At 47.2% G+C, this 20882-nt stretch overlaps 3 non-coding genes across 3 annotated transcripts; 1 reads left to right on the top strand and 2 right to left on the bottom strand.

Moving 5' to 3' along the window:
* Positions 1-1992: 1992 nt before the first annotated feature.
* On the bottom strand, positions 1993-2064 carry TRNAE-UUC (transfer RNA glutamic acid (anticodon UUC)). The gene has a single exon. It is a non-coding gene; the product is annotated as a tRNA-Glu (tRNA).
* A 6194-nt stretch (positions 2065-8258) lies between these two features.
* Positions 8259-8330, bottom strand: TRNAH-GUG (transfer RNA histidin (anticodon GUG)). Its single transcript has one exon. It is a non-coding gene; the product is annotated as a tRNA-His (tRNA).
* Positions 8331-9019: 689 nt separating this feature from the next.
* Positions 9020-9093, top strand: TRNAN-GUU (transfer RNA asparagine (anticodon GUU)). The gene has a single exon. It is a non-coding gene; the product is annotated as a tRNA-Asn (tRNA).
* The last annotated feature ends 11789 nt before the right edge of the window (positions 9094-20882 follow it).

Below are 20882 nucleotides of genomic sequence, written 5' to 3'. Positions count from 1 at the left end.
TCCTCTGATAAATAAAAGAACAGTCTCTATCCTACAGAATTGCCAAGGATGTATGTGTAAGAATATTCTTCTGCACATCATTATTCATAAGGAAATAGCAGAACCCATTCATTACTCAACATGTAAGGTTTAAATGTACATCAGTATATTCCGACAATGAAAATGCAATTGTTACAAACGAGACAATCCTGATAATTCAGATAATGTTACTGATTCAAAAAAAAAAGGGGGGGGGGTCACCACTGTTGAGCATTCGTTGCACTCTTGCATACGTTTCCTTACTTGAAGCTCAGAACTACCGGAAAAAAGCAATCTGTGGCGGAGGTGAGAGGTCCCGAGGCACTCGAAGACCACCAAGAATAGAAAACGAAGACGGGAGGAGCGAGTAGGAGACGGGGGAAGGTGTAGGAGGAGGGAGCAGGGGAGGAGGCGGACTCAGCCGGGTGAGATTTCTACAGCCCCTGGATAGCCCTGGTGAAGAGAGGGCGCTCTGGCTCCAGAAGCCTCTCTGCGACCACAGGCTTCAGTGCTGCTGCTCTCCTGGAAGAGACCCTCCTTTCCTCTCTCTGGTCTCAGTCAAGCCAGTGGAGAGCTCATCGTCCTAGATGATTTCTTGTCTGCCCGAAGCCCTCGGAGGGAAGGACGCGCCGACGGAAGCGTTGCTCCGAAGGGGTCCATTGCGCAGTGTCCCGGCTTGTGCAGGATGCTTTCCCGGGTGCCTCTTCTGGATCCCGGAGGACATTCCTGCTCTTTCTTGAGGAGCAGTGGGAGAGGCCCCAGCTTGGCCGGCTCCCTGGGCCGCGGGAGACCCAGGGTCCTGAGCTAGGCCCCTCGATGGGCAGAGTCCAGAGAACCGGCAAGGGAACGGGTTGCCACCTGGGTCCGCACGTTCTCTCTCCTCCCGTTGCAGGAAAAGAGAGATCCAACTCCCTCCGCAGGCACCGGAGAGGCGGCTAGGTGATATCTGGGGGGTGGGCGGCCGACGGGCAAGGGGCGCGTGGAGGGAGCGCTGACTCTCCGCAGGAACACGGCTGGGGTGGAAGAGGAGAAGGGGGACGGACTAGCCGGGTGGGAAGTTGCCTAGGCCGGGCCAGGGATACGGCGCGCCGGCCCCGGGAGCCTCCTGGCGGAGGCAGGCCTCGGACCTCCGCACTCCTGGAAGGGGTGCCTCCGTCTGACCTGGCTCCAAAGGGACTGTGGAGCGCGAGGCTTCCGAGCGAGCCTCTCACTCTTTCCCGGCACCCGGGCCGCGCGGCCTTTCCCTGGCAGATGCCCGCCGGGCCAGCCTGCAGGGACCGCCCGGACCAGTGCGGAGCCCGGCAGGTGGGGGCCGGGCGCGCGCACCCACACGCGCGTGGCCGGCTGCAGGCTGCAGGAGAAGGCACGTCTGGCACTTGTGGACAGACAGGAGGCGTGCCTCAAGACGCAGGACACATCCAGACGCTTTGGTCACGAAATAGGAAAGCCGGCAGATGGGGATGCAGACCCTATTTCCAAGCAGTGGCGCGCTGGCTGGGGGTGCACCTCCCGCTCTGGATCTGGGGAGCGGAGCACAGCGAGGCACCACGGAAGAGATGTCGCCTGTCATGAACCACGGGATACCGGCGGAGAGCACGAACGCGGTTCGCGGTAGCGGAGAACCCGGCATCTGCAGGTCCCGAGCGCAGTAGACGAGCCTCATCCTGGGAAAAACTACCTTCGTAACCACAGTCTCTCCGGTGCCCGGTTAAGTGTGAGCCCGCAGCCCGCGGGCACAGTGCAGCCTCCCATCCCTCCACCGACACTCACGGTCAACACCCTGCCCTCCCCGCGGCCCTCGCTGTCCTTCCAGACCGCGCTCCGCAAAGCTGTTCCAGGAACCGCGCCGACTGCCCACTCCGCCAGACCCCCCGACCCGGCAGCGTCTCATCTACCTACTACACTGGTCAGAGAATCGGCGACTGTAGTCTTCCTCGACACGGTGATCAGGGGATGAAACGCTGCACAAAAGGTTTCCCTGACCGGGAATCGAACCCGGGCCGCGGCGGTGAAAGCGCCGAATCCTAGCCACTAGACCACCAGGGATTTACAGTCCGGGTACTCGTCTTCTTGCCTCTGACGAGAATCACCGTTTCCCTTTCTCCCCCGGGGAGGTCTCGCGCCTTCTCTAAAGTCTTGAGCCTTCGCCGTCACTGCCAGAAATCCTCTCCTAAGGCCATCCCTTGCCTTCTTCCCCCAGAAAAGGCACCTGCAGGTGAGGCACCCAGCACCCCCGAGTCCCGCCTGGTCCCCAAGTCAGGAGCAAGTTGCCTCATTCCGGCCGCACCTCAGAACTTGGACTGGTGACCCGCCTTAGCGAGGTGCCCGGGAGTGAATAGAACAGAAGGTCGCTGGGGACCGGGGAGCTGGAGCGGAGGCCAGGGGCCCGGAGGAGGCGGGACGCGTTGTGCCCGGAGTGAGAAGGGACCGCTCACGGACACCCCGCATCTCTACCGTCCAGAAGGACTCGGGCGGATGCAGCAACCAAGAGGGCTTGAATGGAAAGTTCTCGGGAGTCTGGCTCCAAGACTGCGAACTGGATTCTGGATCCAAAGTCGAGCAATCCCCGAATGGGCTTTCTCGGTTAACCCACACCTCAGTGTTCCCCAGTTCGGCGTGGAGAAAAACTTCTGTCTCCTGAGCCATCCTTGAGTTGCCAAAAGTCTGGCTCAAGGATGAATGAGGCATGAGAACATGCAGAGACAAAGAGCAGCAGTCGGGTAGGAGGCCCGCTACCAATTTTCACGATGAAAGAGTCATATAGCAGCATCACAGGACCTGTAGTTTCTCCCTTTAGGACATCGATGGATAACAATGTTTGACGCGTATTCCGAGGTTGTTTTCATAGAACCCAGATGGAAGCTGCTGACCACAAGCACGTGGACCCGTTAGCGGTTAGAGGGTCAGAAGATGATATTGATTCTAGAAACTTCACCTTGTTACCTCACCATCAACCAGTCAGAAGACTGTAGGGAGCTGATCAGACACACCCTGGGACCCTCTCCTCCACGCTGTCTTTATTTACACTTGCCTGAAAGCCATCCTATGATTGGGGGTCTTTTGAGCATCAGCTGCCAGTTCTCCTGCAGTAAAAGGGGTACTTTCCTTTGCCACCACGTGGTGTTAGTTGCTTGGCTCTTCCCTGCAATGGGCTGGAGGACCCGAGTGCCATTTGAAAACAGATCTTCCCGGCTATAGGGCTCCCCGATGGCTCAGTGGGTAAAGAATTTGCCTGCGATGTAGAAGACACGGGAGCCATGGCTTTGGTTCCTGGGCCAGGGAGTCTGCCTGGAGAAAGAGGTGGCAACCCACTCCAGTGTTCTTGCTGGGAAAAATCCCAGAGGATGAGTTCCCCCTACAACCTGCTGCACCTACAGTTTTCCCACCTTAGTCCATGCCAACTCCATCCTTCTCTACACACAGGTCAAAAATCTTGGAGTTCTCTCTGCCGCCACAGTTTTCCTCAGATCTCACATCCAGTTACTCAGGAATTGGTGGTTTCTCGACTCTCAGGTGTATGGATATTGATCTACACCAGGGTTTCTCGACTTCTCCAGTGCTGATATTTTGGACGGGATCCTTCTTCACGGGATGGGACTCTGCCTGAGGACCGAAGCATGTTTAGTGACCTCCCCACCCTTCCTCCAACTAGATGCCGGGGAGAAACTCTCCATCCCCCTTCCCCCAGTCTTAAAAAGTAAAAGATGTTTCCACACAGGGCCTAGTGTCACAGAGCGGGCAGGGAGTGAGGGTGGGAGCCCAATCGCTCATGATAGAGAACTTTAGTGATGTGCCCAGTCTCTCCTGTTCCTGGCCTCTGAATTTGTGCAGATGACTCTCCTGATCAGGGTGCAGCGGTGGTTTCAACTCGGCCCCCTGCTCATCTAGACATTAGGATTGAAGATTTTCATCTCAAGATCGCGTGGTTTTCTGCCATGAAGCCTTTTCTTTGTCTCCATCCTTGAAATCAAGCTCTTCTGAGCCTGCCCTTTAGGGGCTGCCAGGAATAAGTCTGGGTCTTCTCAGTGAGGCTCCTCTCATCCCTTACAGAGTTTCACCTCTCTTTGAGTACAGCCTGTAGAGAAACTTGACAGGCTACATTATTTGAACTTCCCTGAGGAGGAAATGCATGTGAAGAAGAGGGTTTGAGTGGGGTGTCCAATACATGAGGCCACACCTCCAGCCACACTGGCAAACAGCCTTCTCCTCTCCCAGGTGGCCCACCCACTGGGAGTTCCATACTGGGTCAGCCTGAGCTCCTGAAACACCCAAGCCAGGAGGGACACCTAGGGGAAACCAGATGTCCACTTCAGTCCTGTCCCCAAGGAACCCCAAAAGGGTCCCGACTGAGAAACAAGGCAGTGAGTGAATCCTCTCTTATTAGGTAGGCGGAAAAGAGATCAAAGAGAAAATGAAGAAAATCTTGTGAAGTTTCAGCATCTAGAGTTACCAATGAAGGTGGATTATCCCCCTGGCTGGTGAAGGGGAATGGAGTCCCCTTGTCCAGTCTACCCAAAATAGGCAAAGCAGACAAGGATGGCCTGGCTACCAGTGAGTAGGGAATCCCCGATCTTCCCATCTGCTAGTACTCGAGCTGCCCTAGGCATGATTTCCATACATTTCCAGGATGCAGTTAACTGAATTCTTTTTATTTTCCCAACTGCTCTTATTTGACTGAAAGGATTGAGCAGGTGTGGAGCATATATGAAAACCACTACAACAAGGAAAGCAAGTGTCATTGAGAGTGTCTCATTTCTCTCCCACCCACCCCTTTAAAATTCATTGCACTTTCCCAAGTAGGGTCCCTGAGTTGGGCCCATTTTACTTTTAATGCACAGCTGGTAGAATCTAAGAAGAGTCTATGAGGTTCATGGATGACTATTTGAAGGATGGTACTCATTTTTATTGAAACGTGCATTCCAAAAAGAAGTGAACGAATCAATCTCACCGGAGCCTTATCTATAGAAATAAAAGGGAAAGAAGAATTACATATAAATGTAAAATGTCATAAGATGGCCTTAAGCATCTCTATTTCCACTAAAGTCCTTCTTCCCTGGATATGATCAACAGTGGCTTCTCTTTCCCCCAAATCTGACGTCCAGGGCCAGACCCTAAGATCAGTTTCCAGGCTCCAGCCTATTATCCCTTCTCTCTATCTCCTGTTCTCCCTCATCTTCTTTTATGTGCACAAAACAAAACAAGAGCTCTCCCCTAGCTTTCCGTTTTCAACATCACACCCAATGATCAACTTTGCAAATTAGGTACCCTCCACTGGAGTCTCTTTCCCTAGAAAGAAGAGGAAATGTTAAATAGCACAAAGTTTTGTACTTTCCACAGTTAGAAATTACTGAAGAAAACTTTCTCTTGATCAAAGGTCTGAAAAGTGAGTTAACTTCCTGCTGCCCCCTCACCCCTCCTTCACCACCAGCACCCCTCAACTTGCCCCCTCAACTTGCATCTGGAAATGCAAACTGCTTTGGCACTTGCACATCTTTCTTGCAAGTTCTCCAGCCCTGCGGGCATCTGGGCATTTGTCTCCCCAGAGGCCACAGTAGAGGAGATTTGCCACAAAGGGGCAGCCCGTACCTGTGAGGAAGGGCTGGTGTCCCACAGCAAAAGGAGAGGCGGAAGCAATGCCTGGGTGACGGTTGCATGAATCATTACATGTGCAAAATGTATCATACGGTGTGGGAATGAACAGAACGGGAAGACTGGCTCTGCCTGACTATAAGAGTTACTGTGACCTCCTGTAGATCAGCGATGTGCAAGTGGTATCAGGGTACACAAATAGAAAACCGACTGATTTGAGAGATTTGAAACCCATAGCTCAATATGTGAATGGGTTTTCAGGAATAGCAGTTCAATAGGGAGAGGAAATAGGTTCGATATTGGGGGTGAGGCAGCTTTATTTCTACCTCACAGACAAGAATCAGTCTGAGTTACATTGTAAACCAAGACATAAAAGTCAATGGTAGAAGGCATTTTGAGGATACTTTGTGATTTGGTCGTAGGCGAAGATTTACTAAGCAGGACACAAATAATGTATTAAAATAAAACCAAGACAAATGATACATTAGACTTCAACAATGTTAACCATATCTTGTCGGTCAAAGATGCTACTAAAGTGGAAAAGCAAGCTACAAAGAGGAAGAAAATATTCACAAAAGATAGCTTACAATCCTGCCTCCCCGTGATTATAATATATAATGACCTCCTCCCATCCAGTAATATTCTTTACCAGCTGAGCCACAAGGGAAGCCCAAGAATACTGGACTGGATACTATCCCTTCCCAGGGGATCTTCCAGATCTAGGAATCCAACCAGGGTCTCCTACATCACAGGCAGATTCTTAGTATCAGGAAAGTCCTATCTTCGAGGAACATACAACCAACTTTTTCCAGATGGGTGAAAGATAATGAACAGGTACATCAGAAAAGATGATGTGCAGTCCTATTTTTAAGTAACATACAACCAACTTTTTTCAGATGGATGAAAGATATGAACAGGTACATCAGAAAAGATGATGTGCACATGACCAACAAAGCATACAAGGAGCGGTCAGTGCTTTTAGCTGTTAGAGAAATGGATATTAAAACCACACTGAGATACCACTAATCTTAGTAGCATGGCTAAAATTTTCATAAGGATACTCTTTGGTACCATCAATTCTTCGCCTAGTTTGTTTGTTTTTTTTCCCTAAGGGAAATGAGAACCTATGTCCACAACATCTCTTGTGGAGAGAATGCTCAAAGCAGCTTCATTCACAATAGTCAATACTGGAAACAGCTCAAATGCTCTCTATAGAGTGAATGGTAAACAGACTGTGCTGTGTTACTGCCATGGCATACATCTTAACAATGAAAGAGAAATGACATCTGCTTTACACAACAATGGATAAAGTCAGAGATATTATACAGATAAAGAGGTGTAGAAAAGCGTATTTCCACTATGGTTGCGTTTCCATGACATTTTAGAAGAGGCAAACGTACAAATGAAAGGAGTCTGGATAGTGATGATCAACAAACAAAACAGAGGCCGATGACAATGATTTTAATGATTCCTCATTGCTGATTGAATTGTCACTAAATTCAGGCAAAGGGGACAATGATAATATGATGAGGAGTTTCCTTGTTGGCCCAGTCTGAGAGATGAAAATGTTGAGGCACTGTCAAAGTCCAAATACAGCAGAAGTAAAAACACGGGGTCACCGAAACAACAATTAGTAAAGGTTGACGGTGCCCGAAAAGATGGTTCAGAAAAAGGGAATGTTCCAACAAATTATGGAAGGAGGCTCAGAGGTGTACTGTTAAAAGCAGCTTATGCAGTGAGGAGGCAATGACTGTTTATTCTTCACTGTGATTGGTTATATCAGAGTTTTCCTTGTGATGGGGATATGGTGAAAAGTGGTTACCTCCTATCATTTTTTGTGAACAGTTTTGTTTTGTTTATGGTTTACAGAGGCATAAACAAGAATGGCCCAAGGTAAGTTTCACTCATTTTGCAAAATAAGTTAAGGTAGCTTTTGCATGCACAACTAACAGTTTCCTTTACTAGGGGAATCTTCAAGTCTGATCTCCGTTTGTGATTGACCGAAACTCCCCGCTTTGGGTCCTGCTCTCAGTATAAGGTTCCTGTCTGTCGCCAGCAAAGCTGTGGTCAGGCGGAAGAATCACATGTTCGCTGTTTCCACTAGTTGGTTGTCAGAGCAGAGGGTGCTGTAGTCACCGTTCTTCATCACTTATAAGCGGTGATTGTTAAGTTCCTCCAGTAGTCCCGGCCTGATGGATACCGTTTGTCTAGTGAGTGGCGGCCCACAGGCATTTAAGATCCTTGAGAGTGTAAAACGAAGGGCACTAGAGAGGTTAGTACGAGGACTAGGAAGGGAACAATGGCCAAGGACTGAAAAAGTCCTCGGAGCAGAGATTCCCAGGAGCCCAGAAGAAACCGGCAAAACAAGTCTAGGGAGGAGGAGTCGCCTATCTGCTACAAGTTTTATCGGGTCTTTATCCTGCCCGTCTTGAGTAACAAAGAAACGATGCGTTCCACCGATTACAGCACAGGAGGCTCCTTGCTGGGCTTCCCTATGTCACAGCAGCAGAAAAGGAGAAACCACCGCCTTCAGTTTCCTTCTGCTCAGACCAGGGATGAGAACGTTGAGACGAGTACTCTATGGGGTTACAATTGTGCAAGTTTCCAGCCGAAGTAAAAGGGAAGCAGCCGTCAGGAGTGACGGATGAGAGTGCCGTGACTCGGATTCGAACCGAGGTTGCTGCGGCCACAACGCAGAGTACTAACCACTATACGATCACGGCGCGCCACGGCTCCTGCCGCCGTCGCAGCCCTTGCTCTTACAAGGCGGACGTAAATTCCTTCCCGTCACTGCGCTGTTGCTGGACGACAACAGGTATTCATAGACTTTCTTTCGTCTCTGCTCTCTTATCCAGTCCCTTCCTCTCAATTTTGATACATGGTGACTAAATCAAAACAGAAACCAAATCTTGCCTCCCGCAAACGGGCACGTGCCTCTGCACAGACCTCCTGGGAAGTCTCTTTATCCTGATCCCCACCTCGCCGGCTTCTTTCCCGGCACGTCGCGTTTGTCCTGTAGGACCGACCTCCGCACCCCCTGGTTCCCGCTCCCGCCCCACCGACCGCGGACCAGAGGAGGGAGGGCGGCGCCAGCGAAGCAATCGGAGAGCCGTCACAGGGCCCACCGGGGATTCAGCTTCCTTCGGCTCAGGCCCGAGGCGTCTCGGGGGCGCTGCATCTGCGGCGGGTGTGGAACCAGGCGCCGCGGGGATGAACCGCTGCCCTTTCTGGCTTCGGAATCGCCCGACTCCCGGCTTCCCCACGAGCATCAGCGCACTGCGTCGAAGTCAGTTCTCCGGCTGTCCGAGGGTTTGAGCCGGTGTCGTTGTCCACGAAAAGGCGTGTGACTCTGCCTGGCGTGGAACGGCTACGTTTCTTCTCTATGGCATTGAGAGGCGTAGGTCGTTCGTTAGTCTCTGTGGCGCAATCGGTTAGCGCGTTCGGCTGTTAACCGAAAGGTTGGTGGTTCGAGCCCACCCAGGGACGCCTTCCGCTTACACCTTTCTAGAACGTGAAAGCTTTTCGCTTCTTTCTTTTCTACCCATCCTCTACTGTGAAGGCGGGAAAGGGCCCCTTCACTCCTACCCTCTTGGCTCCTCTTTCCTGTCCACCTCACAGGGACATAAGGCGGGATCAGAAGGCCATCACTGAGCTGGATAGAAGAACTCATCTGGAAAATAGGTCCCCTGGAAATTCCTGAGATGTCATAGTTCCTTTCTGAATTGCTTTTAACGAGGGAGTTACTACTGTCTTTTTTTTTTTTTTTTTGCGCGTACTGCTAATACTATTTATTTAACACTTTCCATCTGCTTTCATGGTTACAAATAATGCTGTACATTACTGTACATACATCGTTGTACAATGTATGTACATCATCCTTGTACATACCTCGTTGGCCCCTTGTACAAGGTCTTCTGTAGCGACAAGTCCTGGAAAGGCAATTGCTCTATCACATGGTGTTTACAATGCGTAGTGTGATCAATGCCAAGAAATAGAGGTAAACAATAGAATGGGAAAGACCAGAGATCTCTTCAAGAAAATTAGAGATACCAAGGGAATATTTCATGCAAAGATGCGCACAATAAAGGAGAAAAATGGTATGGACCTAACAGAAGCAGAAGATATTAAGAAGAGGTGGCAAGAATACACAGAAGAACTGTACAAAAAAGATCTTCATGACCCAGATAATCACGATGGTGTGATCACTCACCTAGAGCCAGACATCTTGGAGTGCGAAGTCAAGTGGACCTTAGGAAGCATCACTATGAACAAAGCTGGTTTTAGAAAAGGCAGAGGAACCAGAGATCAAATTGCCAACATCCTCTGGATCATGGAAAAAGCAAGAGAGTTCCAGAAAAACATCTATTTCTGCTTTATTGACTATGCCAAAGCCTTTGACTGTGTGCATCACAATAAACTGTGGAAAATTCTGAAAGAGATGGTAATACCAGACCACCTGATCTGCCTCTTGAGAAATTTGTATGCATGTCAGGAAGCAACAGTTAGAACTGGACATGGAAGAACAGACTGGTTCCAAATAGGAAAAGGAGTTTGTCAAGGCTGTATATTGTCACCCTGCTTATTTAACTTCTATGCAGAGTACATCATGAGAAATGCTGGACTGGAAGAAACACAAGCTGGAATCAAGATTGCCGGGAGAAATATCAATAACCTCAGATATGCAGATGACACCACCCTTATGGCAGAAGTGAAGAGGAACTAAAAAGCCTCTTGATGAGAGTGGAGAGTGAAAAAGTTGGCTTAAAGCTCCACGTTCAGAAAACGAAGATCATGGCATCCGGTCCCACCACTTCATGGGAAATAGATGGGGAAACAGTGGAAACAGTGTCAGACTTTATTTTTCTGGGCTCCAAAATCACTACAGATGGTGACTGCAGCCATGAAATTAAAAGACGCTTACTCCTTGGAAGGAAAGTTATGACCAACCTAGATAGCATATTCAAAAGCAGAGACATTCCTTTGCCAACAAAGGTCCGTCTAGTCAAGGCTATGGTTTTTCCAGTGATCATGTATGGATGTGAGAGTTGGACTGTGAAGAAAGCTGAGCACTGAAGAATTGATGCTTTTGAACTGTGGTGTTGGAGAAGACTCTTGAGAGTCCCTTGGACTGCAAGGAGACCCAACCAGTCCATTCTGAAGGAGATCAGCCCTGGGATTTCTTTGGAACGAATGATGCTAAAGCTGAAACTCCAGTACTTTGGCCACCTCATGAGAAGAGTTGACTCATTGGGAAAGACTCTGATGCTGGGAGGGATTGGGGGCAGGAGGAGAAGGGAACGACAGAGGATGAGATGGCTGGATGGCATCACTGACTCGATGGATGTGAGTCTGAGTGAACTCCGGGTGTTGGTGATGGACAGGGAGGCCTGGCGTGCTGCGATTCATGGGGTCGCAAAGAGTCGGACACAACTGAGCGACTGAAATGAACTGAAGTGATGCAAAAAAATGCATCTTTGCAATCCAAGGCTGTAAACCACTTGGCCCTGGGTGGGATTTCTCCTAAGATTACATAGGGATTGGGTAGTGTGGGATGGAGGGGGACTACAGCTTCATTTATGATCCGGAAATCTTGAACCATTCTCCAGCTTCTGTCTTTTTTCTTTACTGAGAGGATTGGGTGGGGTGAACTGGTGAACTGGTGGGGACCAATAGCCCACAAGCAAGGAATTTATTTATTAAAGGCTGTAGTCTCTCCTGAGCCTCTCTTCTGAGGGGACATTGTTTCTGGTTAGGAAACCAAGTGGGATCTCGGAGAACAATGATGACCGGTTCAGCTTGGTGGGCTCGTCCAGGAATCCCCTGGTCCCACACCTGGGGGCTAATTTTGTCTTCCCATAATTTTTGGTCCCTCTCTATTCGAGAAGGTGTAATGGGTTCTTCAGTAGTAACCAGGAGCTGCAGGTCTCTAGGGGCTGAAAAGCTTCCCATCACAAGGGTGGTCCCCAGTTTAGTGAGTATGCCTCTTCCCGTTAAGGGACTAGGACACTCAGGGACCACCAGAAACTGGTGGGAAAATATTTGTCCATCCCAGCACCAAAGAAGTGCTCGGGTGAATCTTTTAGTAGTTGTTTTCCCTGTCGCACCCAAAATGGTACAGGTTTGGGAGGAGAAGGCTTCGGAGTAGGAGATCAAGACAGCCCCTTGTGTAGATAGCCCCTGTGTCAACCAAGAAATTCTTGGACCTGCCTGCCACATCCAGTTGCACCCTTGGCTCCAGCCCCGTGATGGTTATCTGTGACAGGCGGGCTGGCTGGAGTGGGCCGCTTCAGTCCTCTTGAACCATTGTGAGGGAAGGCTTGGCACTTGACCTTGAGGTTCTTGGGTCCCGAGGGCAGAGTGCCGCCCAATGTCCCAATTGATGGCATTTGTGGCAAGCCATTCTAGGAGACTTGTCATGGTTTGGACACTCTTTTGCCCAATGTCCCTCCTGTCTACAGATTAGGCATTTGCCTCTGCCTTGTCCTTCAAGGACTCGGGGTTTGCCATAGAGCTTCTCTGGAGGGTGGCCAGCATCTGGGCATGCCTTGTCTCTTTCCTTCTCTCCCTCTCCTGGGCCTTGGCCTCCTTTTCCTGTTCTCTGTTATAAAAGGTATTGGTGGCTGTCTGGACCATCTCATCTAAAGAGGCAGCAGGGTCCTGCTGCTATAGCTGTTGTAACTTAATTCTGATATCTGATGCACATTGGGACAAGAATTTGTCCTTTAAGATCACCTGTCCCTTGTAAGAGCCTAAGTCCAGATTGGTAAACTTTTGGAGGGCCTCTTTTAGCCTTTCCAGAAAGGCAATGGGGTTCTTGTTGGGCTCCTGAGTTATTGCTGAGACTGGGCACAGTCCCACAAGTAATAGGCTTCCTTCTGTTTCCATGGGTGGACTTCCTTAGGGTTGAGTCTTTCTGAAGCTTATTCTACCCAGTACTGTTGAAACCTGAGAGCCAGTGGTCCCCGGGTCAGGGTGCAGATTGGTCCCTGGGTCAGGGTGCAGATCTTCAGGCAGGCTGAGGTGTGACAGCCTCCTAGAGATAAAATCCCCAAGCAGGTTGAGGCATGACAACCTTTCAAGGACCAGATCCCTAGGCAGGTCAAGGCGTGATGACCTTCTGGGACCCCCAGACTGGAGTTGGGCGTCCCCAAGATCTCCAATGTGACCGGTGCTGGGTAGGATTAAGGGGTTGGATATTATACAGTATTTCCCTCCCAAAGGGAAATATTTTCTGATTGAACCTCCAGAAGATTGTAGAGGCAACATTGTGGGCCCGAATGGGGCTGAGGAAAGGAGCATGAAACAGGAGGGGAGGAGGCAGAGCACAACCTTTGAAAGAATGACACAGCACAAGGGCATAACTTAAACCTTAATCCCCAGTCTATAAACCAGCAGACACAGCCAGAGGTGGCAGGACAGCTCCAAGGCATTGTCAAAAGATGGAGGAGTGGGTGGTTCCCCAAAGACTGGGATGATCCTCTCACTCATTAGCATATGAATTCACCCCTCTCGCAAAATCTAGCCAGGCCACATTCCTTGGCCTGTACCCTGTAGAGTGTGGCGCTTCTCTCTGAATCTTAACAAATCCAGTTCAGTTCAGTTCAGTCACTTAGTCCTGTCTGACTCTTTGCAACCCCATGAACTGTGTCACACCAGGCCTCCCTGTCCATCACCAACTCCCGGAGTTCACTCAGACTCACGCCCATCGAGTCAGTGATGCCATCCAGCCATCTCATCCTCTGTCATACCCTTCTCCTCCTGCCCCCAATCCCTCCCAGCATCAGAGTCTTTTCCAATGAGTCAACTCTTCTCATGAGGTGGCCAAAGTACTGGAGTTTCAGCTTTAGCATCATTCGTTCCAAAGAAATCCCAGGGCTGATCTCCTTCAGAATGGACTGGTTGGGTCTCCTTGCAGTCCAAGGGACTCTCAAGAGTCTTCTCCAACACCACAGTTCAAAAGCATCAATTCTTCAGTGCTCAGCTTTCTTCACAGTCCAACTCTCACATCCATACATGATCACTGGAAAAACCATAGCCTTGACTAGACGGACCTTTGTTGGCAAAGGAATGTCTCTGCTTTTGAATATGCTATCTAGGTTGGTCATAACTTTCCTTCCAAGGAGTAAGCGTCTTTTAATTTCATGGCTGCAGTCACCATCTGTAGTGATTTTGGAGCCCAGAAAAATAAAGTCTGACACTGTTTCCACTGTTTCCCCATCTATTTCCCATGAAGTGGTGGGACCGGATGCCATGATCTTCGTTTTCTGAACGTGGAGCTTTAAGCCAACTTTTTCACTCTCCACTCTCATCAAGAGGCTTTTTAGTTCCTCTTCACTTCTGCCATAAGGGTGGTGTCATCTGCATATCTGAGGTTATTGATATTTCTCCCGGCAATCTTGATTCCAGCTTGTGTTTCTTCCAGTCCAGCATTTCTCATGATGTACTCTGCATAGAAGTTAAATAAGCAGGGTGACAATATACAGCCTTGACAAACTCCTTTTCCTATTTGGAACCAGTCTGTTCTTCCATATCCAGTTTTAACTGTTACTCAAGAGGCAGGTGAGGTGGTCTGGTATTCCCATCTCTTTCAGAATTTTCCACAGTTTATTGTGATGCACACAGTCAAAGGCTTTGGCATAGTCAATAAAGCAGAAATAGATATTTTTCTGGAACTCTCTTGCTTTTTCGATAATCCAGTGGAGGTTGGCAATTTGGTCTCTGGTTCCTCTGCCTTTTCTAAAACCAGCTTGAACATCTGGAAGTTCAAGGTTTACGTATTGCTGAAGCCTGGCTTGGAGAACTTTGAGCATTACTTTACTAGCGTGTGAGATGAGTGCAATTGTGCGGTAGTTTGAGCATTCTTTGGCATTGCCTTTCTTTGGGATTGGAATGAAAACTGATCTTTTCCAGTCCTGTGGCCACTGCTGAGTTTTCCAAATTTGCTGGCATATTGAGTGCAGCACTTTCACAGCATCATCTTTCAGGATTAGAAATAGCTCCACTGGAATTCCATCACCTCCACTAGCTTTGTTCGTAGTGATGCTTTCTAAGGCCCACTTGACTTCACATTTCAGGATGTCTGGCTCTAGGTGAGTGATCACACCATCATGATTATCTTGGTCATGAAGATCTTTTTTGTACAGTTCTGTGTATTCCTGCCACCTCTTCTTAATATCTACTGCTTCTGTTAGGTCCATACCATTTCTGTCCTTTATCAAGCCCATCTTTGCATGAAATGTTCCCTTTGTATCTCTCATTTTCTTGAAGAGATCTCTAGTCTTTCCCATTCTGTTGTTTTCCTCTATTTCTTTGCACTGGTCACTGAGGAAGGCTTTCTTACCTCTTCTTACTATTCTTTGGAACTCTTCATTCAGATGCTTATATCTTTCCTTTTCTCCTTTGCTTTTGGCTTCTCTTCTTTTCACAGCTATTTGTAAGGCCTCCTCAGACAGCCATTTTGCTTTTTTGCATTTCTTTTCCATGGGGATGGTCTTGATCTCTGTCTCCGGTACAATGTCACGAACCTCATTCCATAGTTCATCAGGCACTCTATCTATCAGATCTAGGCCCTTAAATCTATTTCTCACTTCCACTGTATAATCATAAGGGATTTGATTTAGGTCATACTTGAATGGTCTAGTGGTTTTCCCTACTTTCTTCAATTTAAGTCTGAATTTGGCAATAATGAGTTCATGATCTGAGCCACAGTCAGCTCCTGGTCTTGTTTTTGCTGACTGTATAGAGCTTCTCCATCTTTGGCTGCAAAGAATGTAATCAATCTGATTTCAGTGTTAACCATCTGGTGATGTCCATGTGTAGAGTTTTCTCTTGTGTTGTTGGAAGAGGGTGTTTGCTATGACCAGTGCATTTTCTTGGCAAAACTCTGTTAGCCTTTGCCCTGCTTCATTCCATATTCCAAGGCCAAATTTGCCTGTTACTCCAGGTGTTTCTTGACTTCCTACTTTTGCATCTTAACAAGTCCAACTCTTATCGCTTTGTCTCTCGCTGAATTTTTGCAATGAGACATCAGAGCCTGAACTTCATTAGGTGCTGAAGTCGGGCATCCTGGGTTTTGGTCGGGCTCAAGTCCCGGGAGAGGGCTGAAGGACAGGAGGAAAAAGCAGTGGGAAAAATGTGCCAAGGAATCCCCTTCACAGCCTGCTGGAAAATCTGCTAAATATCTGACCCGTGCTCATAGTTTTCATTGGCCTGATTCTTGGCACAGAGAAGAGTAAGGACAGAAGAACCCCCACGGGTTTGGGTAACAGTTACTGGAGCCCAGCAGAATTGTAAACAAACCCAATGGCCTGCTCCCACTGTGCCCATATCGAGGCATGAAAAAGGGGCAGCCCTGTGGAAGCACAATCAGTCTCAACCACCTGCCAGAGCCTAATGACAGGTGCTGTGAGAGAAACAAGGGAGGGATAGCAAAGAATGGGAAAATGGATATGACTTCATTTCTATGGAAGGTAAGCAAGAACTAGGATTTTTTAAAAATCCAAGACCTGAGAAATACAGCAGATCTCCTTACTTCCTGGAGCAGATATACCATGTGTTCTACCTGCCTTCAAATGACATATTGGCCGTGTTCACCACATCCCCTACATGTACCCACACCTGCTCTCAACCCGTGCAACTTTGACCACTCAGCAGTCTATGAAAACATGCCTCAGCACTATAGTAACACAGTGTTGGCTTTTCCTGTCTTAAGTAGATATTCTCTGGGCAAAGATTATATGTTAATGAACTCAATTTAATATCAGCCAAAGAACTTAAAGAGAACAATAGATCTTAGAATTGCAACTAAAACTGAATCATAACAGAGAAATGCATGTTAGAATCACATGTTGGGTGATACCTAAAACTGTTTACCCTCCAACTATAACTGACATAATTAGGTCCCTATGATTTTACAGAATTATGAGACCTCTTTATTTAAAAGATACTATATGGAGCCTTTATTTTATTGGAACACACAATTTTAGATTTTATGAGCTTAAATATTTATTGGAACTAAAATTTGCTTCAAGCTCTGGGAGTTGGTGATGGACAGGGAGGCCTGGCATGCTGTAGTCCATAGGGTCACAGAGTCGGACATGACAGATGAAAGGTTGTTGCTGAATCAGGCAAAGACGCCGGGATTCTTGGTCTCTGGAGGAGAAGAATTCAATCCAGGGCCAGAGACGAGGCTTGATCACTCAGAGCTTTTGTGTAATAAAGTTTTATTAAAGTATAAAGGAGATAGAGAAAGCTTCTGACATAGACATCAGAAGGGGGTAGAAAGAGTACCCGCTTGCTAGTGTTAGCAATGGAATTATATACTCTCTAGTGAATCCAAAGAATGTCTGGAGGTTATAAAGATCTCACCATACCTAGTCCCATAATTTACATTTTAAGATAACAGGATTAGCTAGAAGGTTTAGTCCATAGACTGCCTGCAGGCAGGATACATTATTGTTATATAATCCTTGTAAAGACCAGACCTACTCCCAAAATTTACATTTTAAGATAACAGGATTAGCCAGAAGGTTTAATCCAGAGACTGTCCTCAGACAGGATACATAATCCTCAAGAATGTACAGGAAAAAAAAGTTTTTCCTTTCTTCCCCCTTGAGAATTCCAGACCCCTCTCTCCATGGGGACGCCTAGACTTCTTATCAATCTATCTAGGAACTGACTCACTGAGAGACTGAACTGAACTGAAAATTTGCTAACTGGATCAGTAAAATCAAAAGAGGAAATTTAGGCAGTTCAGTGCCATGACAATTTTGATTAAATCCAACATGTGTGCACACTAGAATACTGTGCTACCAATATTTTCCACATCATTAGAAAATCTGGAAGACAATATAAAGTAGTGTTTAGATAGAAGCTCTTAAACTGATGTCATGCATACAAGGAGTAATCTTTAGAAGTAAGACGTGACACATTCTATTCTTTTTCAGTCCTAGAATATTGTGAGTGAATGATGAACCTGTTGTGTGAAAAATGATGCATAATTTCATGATGTTATCTTTCCCTGAATATTGTTAACCCTTTTGCCCCAGCAGGCAGCAGAAGACCCATCCCCTCAATTAAGTCTTTGTGCTGATCTGCAGCTTGCTTGCATTCAAGGGAAGACTCAGTCCATAACTAGTTTGCTCACACTGCCATGCTATAGATGGCTAGGGTCCCTTAGATTTTGAGGGTTTTCCTGGGCCCTGACTCTGGGTGAATTCTGAACTTCAGTTTTTATGTCCTTAGTACCATGCTGCTGCTGAAAATTCCACTCTCTTTCAGCCACACTGTCCAACTTCATAACCTCTTACATGAACATGGCTTAATCTGCAGATGTCTTGAAAGGAAATGCTTGGAAGCAAGCATCCAGTTCACTCATCACCACACTCCAGGATCTTGGCTCCTCAAGTCTGAATACTTGGATAGTTCATGGCTCTTTTTCTCCTTTTTTTTCCCCTCTCTCCTTCTCATCTCCCTTCTCTTCCTCCTGCTCATCTCATCTTCCTTCTTCTCCTCCTTCCCCATTCCTTCTTTCTCCCACCTCCTTCCCATCCTCCTCATTTGTTCTCTCCAGATTTGTTAGATTACTTAAAGTGTTACTGTTTTCCCTGACCTTCAGCAGTTGCCCTCTCCCCAGCTTCTGGGTGGCTTGTGCCTTGTTGAAAACTGGCAAATGCCCTGAGAGGAAAAAGTAGAGAACCAGTTTCATTCCAATGAGCCTCCCTCTCTCACTGGTGCTGATCCTGTGGGTCCTAGCTGCACTGTATTTCTTCAAAGACCTCAAACAGAATTTCTTTAAACCAGAATTTATTTGGTTGCCTTCAGGGTGAAAGCTACTTTGCTACAAATACTCCATTATAACTGAAAGAGGAAATCATCTACAACTTCCAGATAAATCATTTTTCCCTCCTTTGATTTCTTACAAACAAACAGACAAACCCATGGGTCATGTGTACATACTTGAATGTTTCTCAAAATGTGAGATCACTCTGACTGTTACTAAAAGTTCTTTCTAGAAGCATGTGCAAAATATTGTCTATCATGAGCTAAATAATTATCAGGCCTGTCCAAGGCCCAAGAATATGGTGAAGCTGGATCCAGTCTGCAGCTGCAGCTATATCACCAGCAAACCCAACCAGTTTCTGGATGGTGGTCACTAATATGGGGGAGAGGAGATTAGCCAAACCATTAAACACTCCTAATTTACTCTGGGGAATGTAGAAAGTCAGCAGTGGTACATACAGTTAGCAGTAGAAATAAGGGACTTCCCTGCTGGCCCAGTGGCTAAGACTCTGTGCTCCCAATGCAGGGGACCCAGGTTCAATCCCTGGTCAGGGAACTAGATCCCACATGCTGCAACTAAAAATGTGCATGCCACAACTAAGACTCAGCATAGCCAAATAAATAAATATTAAAAAAAAAAAAAGAAGTGGAAACAATACCAGCTTTATTGGAGCTTTACTGTGTAGTTACTTATTAAGTCCACATAACAAACCTAAAAGATAATGTAGACTATTACCACTCCCTTGCTGCAGATGAAAATGCAGAGGCCCAGAAAGGCTGAGCTAATTTTAAGGTCAAGCTAAGCTAATTTTAAGGGTCCCACCAATGCAGGAGATGTACAAAACATGGGTTGGATTCCTGGGTCAGGAAGATCCCCTGGAGGAGGGCATGAAAACCCCACTCCAGTATTCTTGCCTGGAGAATTCCCATGGACAGAGGAGCCTGGTGGGCTACAGTCCATAGGGTCACAAAGAGCTGGACAGGACTTAAGCAACTAGCGTGCACCTCAGTGATGGAGAGAGCCAGCACTCAGACCTAGGCAGTTTGCCTCCAGAGCCCTTCCCCTTGGCCTTCATGCTCAGTGGTCACTGAGAAGACTTCACTAAGGTTTGCATTTCCTCCTTTATGATCAACCTCAAGGTTTCAAAGAGAAGAAGAATATTGAAAGGAAGGCCTACAATTACTCACAACCAATTACTGAAAAGAAGAAGAAAAGGAGAGAGAGAGTAAACAAAACCTCTAAAACAAAACCTCTAGTAAAACAAAATCTTTCCCCAGAAACAGATTCCCTGACTCTGGAGATGATTCAATCACACCTCCCAACCAGAAGTGTTTATGGGCCTTGAATCTCCTGGTCTGAAACAAGGGCATTCCCAAAGGAGCTCATAGGAAAAAGAGGTAGCAGTGCCTTCTGTGTTCAAAGGGTAGAGGGGACAGCTAAGCATTCCTGCCTATCTTGACTTCAGGGAGAGGGAGTGCTCCCAAAGGGAAAAGAAGTAGGAGGACATCCAACAAAAATCAGACAAAAGCATGTTTTTACAGTTCATTAATGAAGACATCACTTTAATATTTAGCCACATTCATGTATCTTTACCTGACATTTCCCATACTTGGATTCACATTTTTCATTTAGAAATTTTGTTTTGAAAACTGACTATATCTCATTATCTTAACTGAAAGGAAGCCTGGCATACTGAAGTCCATGGGGGTCTCAGAGTCAGACACCACTGAGCGACTGAATAACCACAACCACAACTGAACTGCTACTATCAATTGCCACAAGCAGGATGTAATTATAAAATTAAATAAAAAGAAAGCAGGTGTTACTATGGTTAATAACAGAGTTAATAAGTGGAGCTCATGAGTTTGCACAAACATTCCCAGGAGGCCCGGGCAAGGGCAGCCTTTAGAGGAACCTAGAGCAGCAGTGGGGCTGGAGTGATCACTGTGAGAAAACCCTCGTTGTGCCTGGTTTACCACTGCCCTGTAGTAGCCCCCTAGAGCACCGAAGGCTCTTCATAGCAGCCAAGCGACACGCTAAATTCGTCCTTGCAACTGAAGCTCAGGGACGGCACATGGATCAGTACAGACTCACAAACTACTGGTACTACAGATGAAGGAAATGGAATAAAATGTCAATAATGTTGAGTAAGAAGACAGAACCTTGGAATTAAAAATCTTACTTGTACCAATTCACTAGATGAATGGCCTAGATCTGCATTTTCTAATACAGTGGCTGCTGGACAGATGTGATAGTTGAGTGCTTAAAACACGATGACTGTGGAGATGTTGCATAATTGAATAGTTCTTTTTTTTACTTCATATTACATAGTTAATTTATATTTAAATACCTATATATGGCTGGTGGCTACACTGTAGGACAGCACAGGGTAGAGAATAACCAGTGTGCTGTAAAGCCATCTGCTGTATTTCCCTGTAGCAATAAATGGGTTTTCGTAAGATCTCACGTCTACCAACAATTTTCAATGCCTTTC

Source organism: Bos taurus, chromosome 3, assembly GCF_002263795.3.
Source record: "Bos taurus isolate L1 Dominette 01449 registration number 42190680 breed Hereford chromosome 3, ARS-UCD2.0, whole genome shotgun sequence".
NCBI classification, from domain to species: domain Eukaryota; kingdom Metazoa; phylum Chordata; class Mammalia; order Artiodactyla; family Bovidae; genus Bos; species Bos taurus.
The sequence above is the reverse complement of the archived record's forward strand: the minus strand, read 5'-3'. Positions and strand labels throughout refer to the sequence as shown.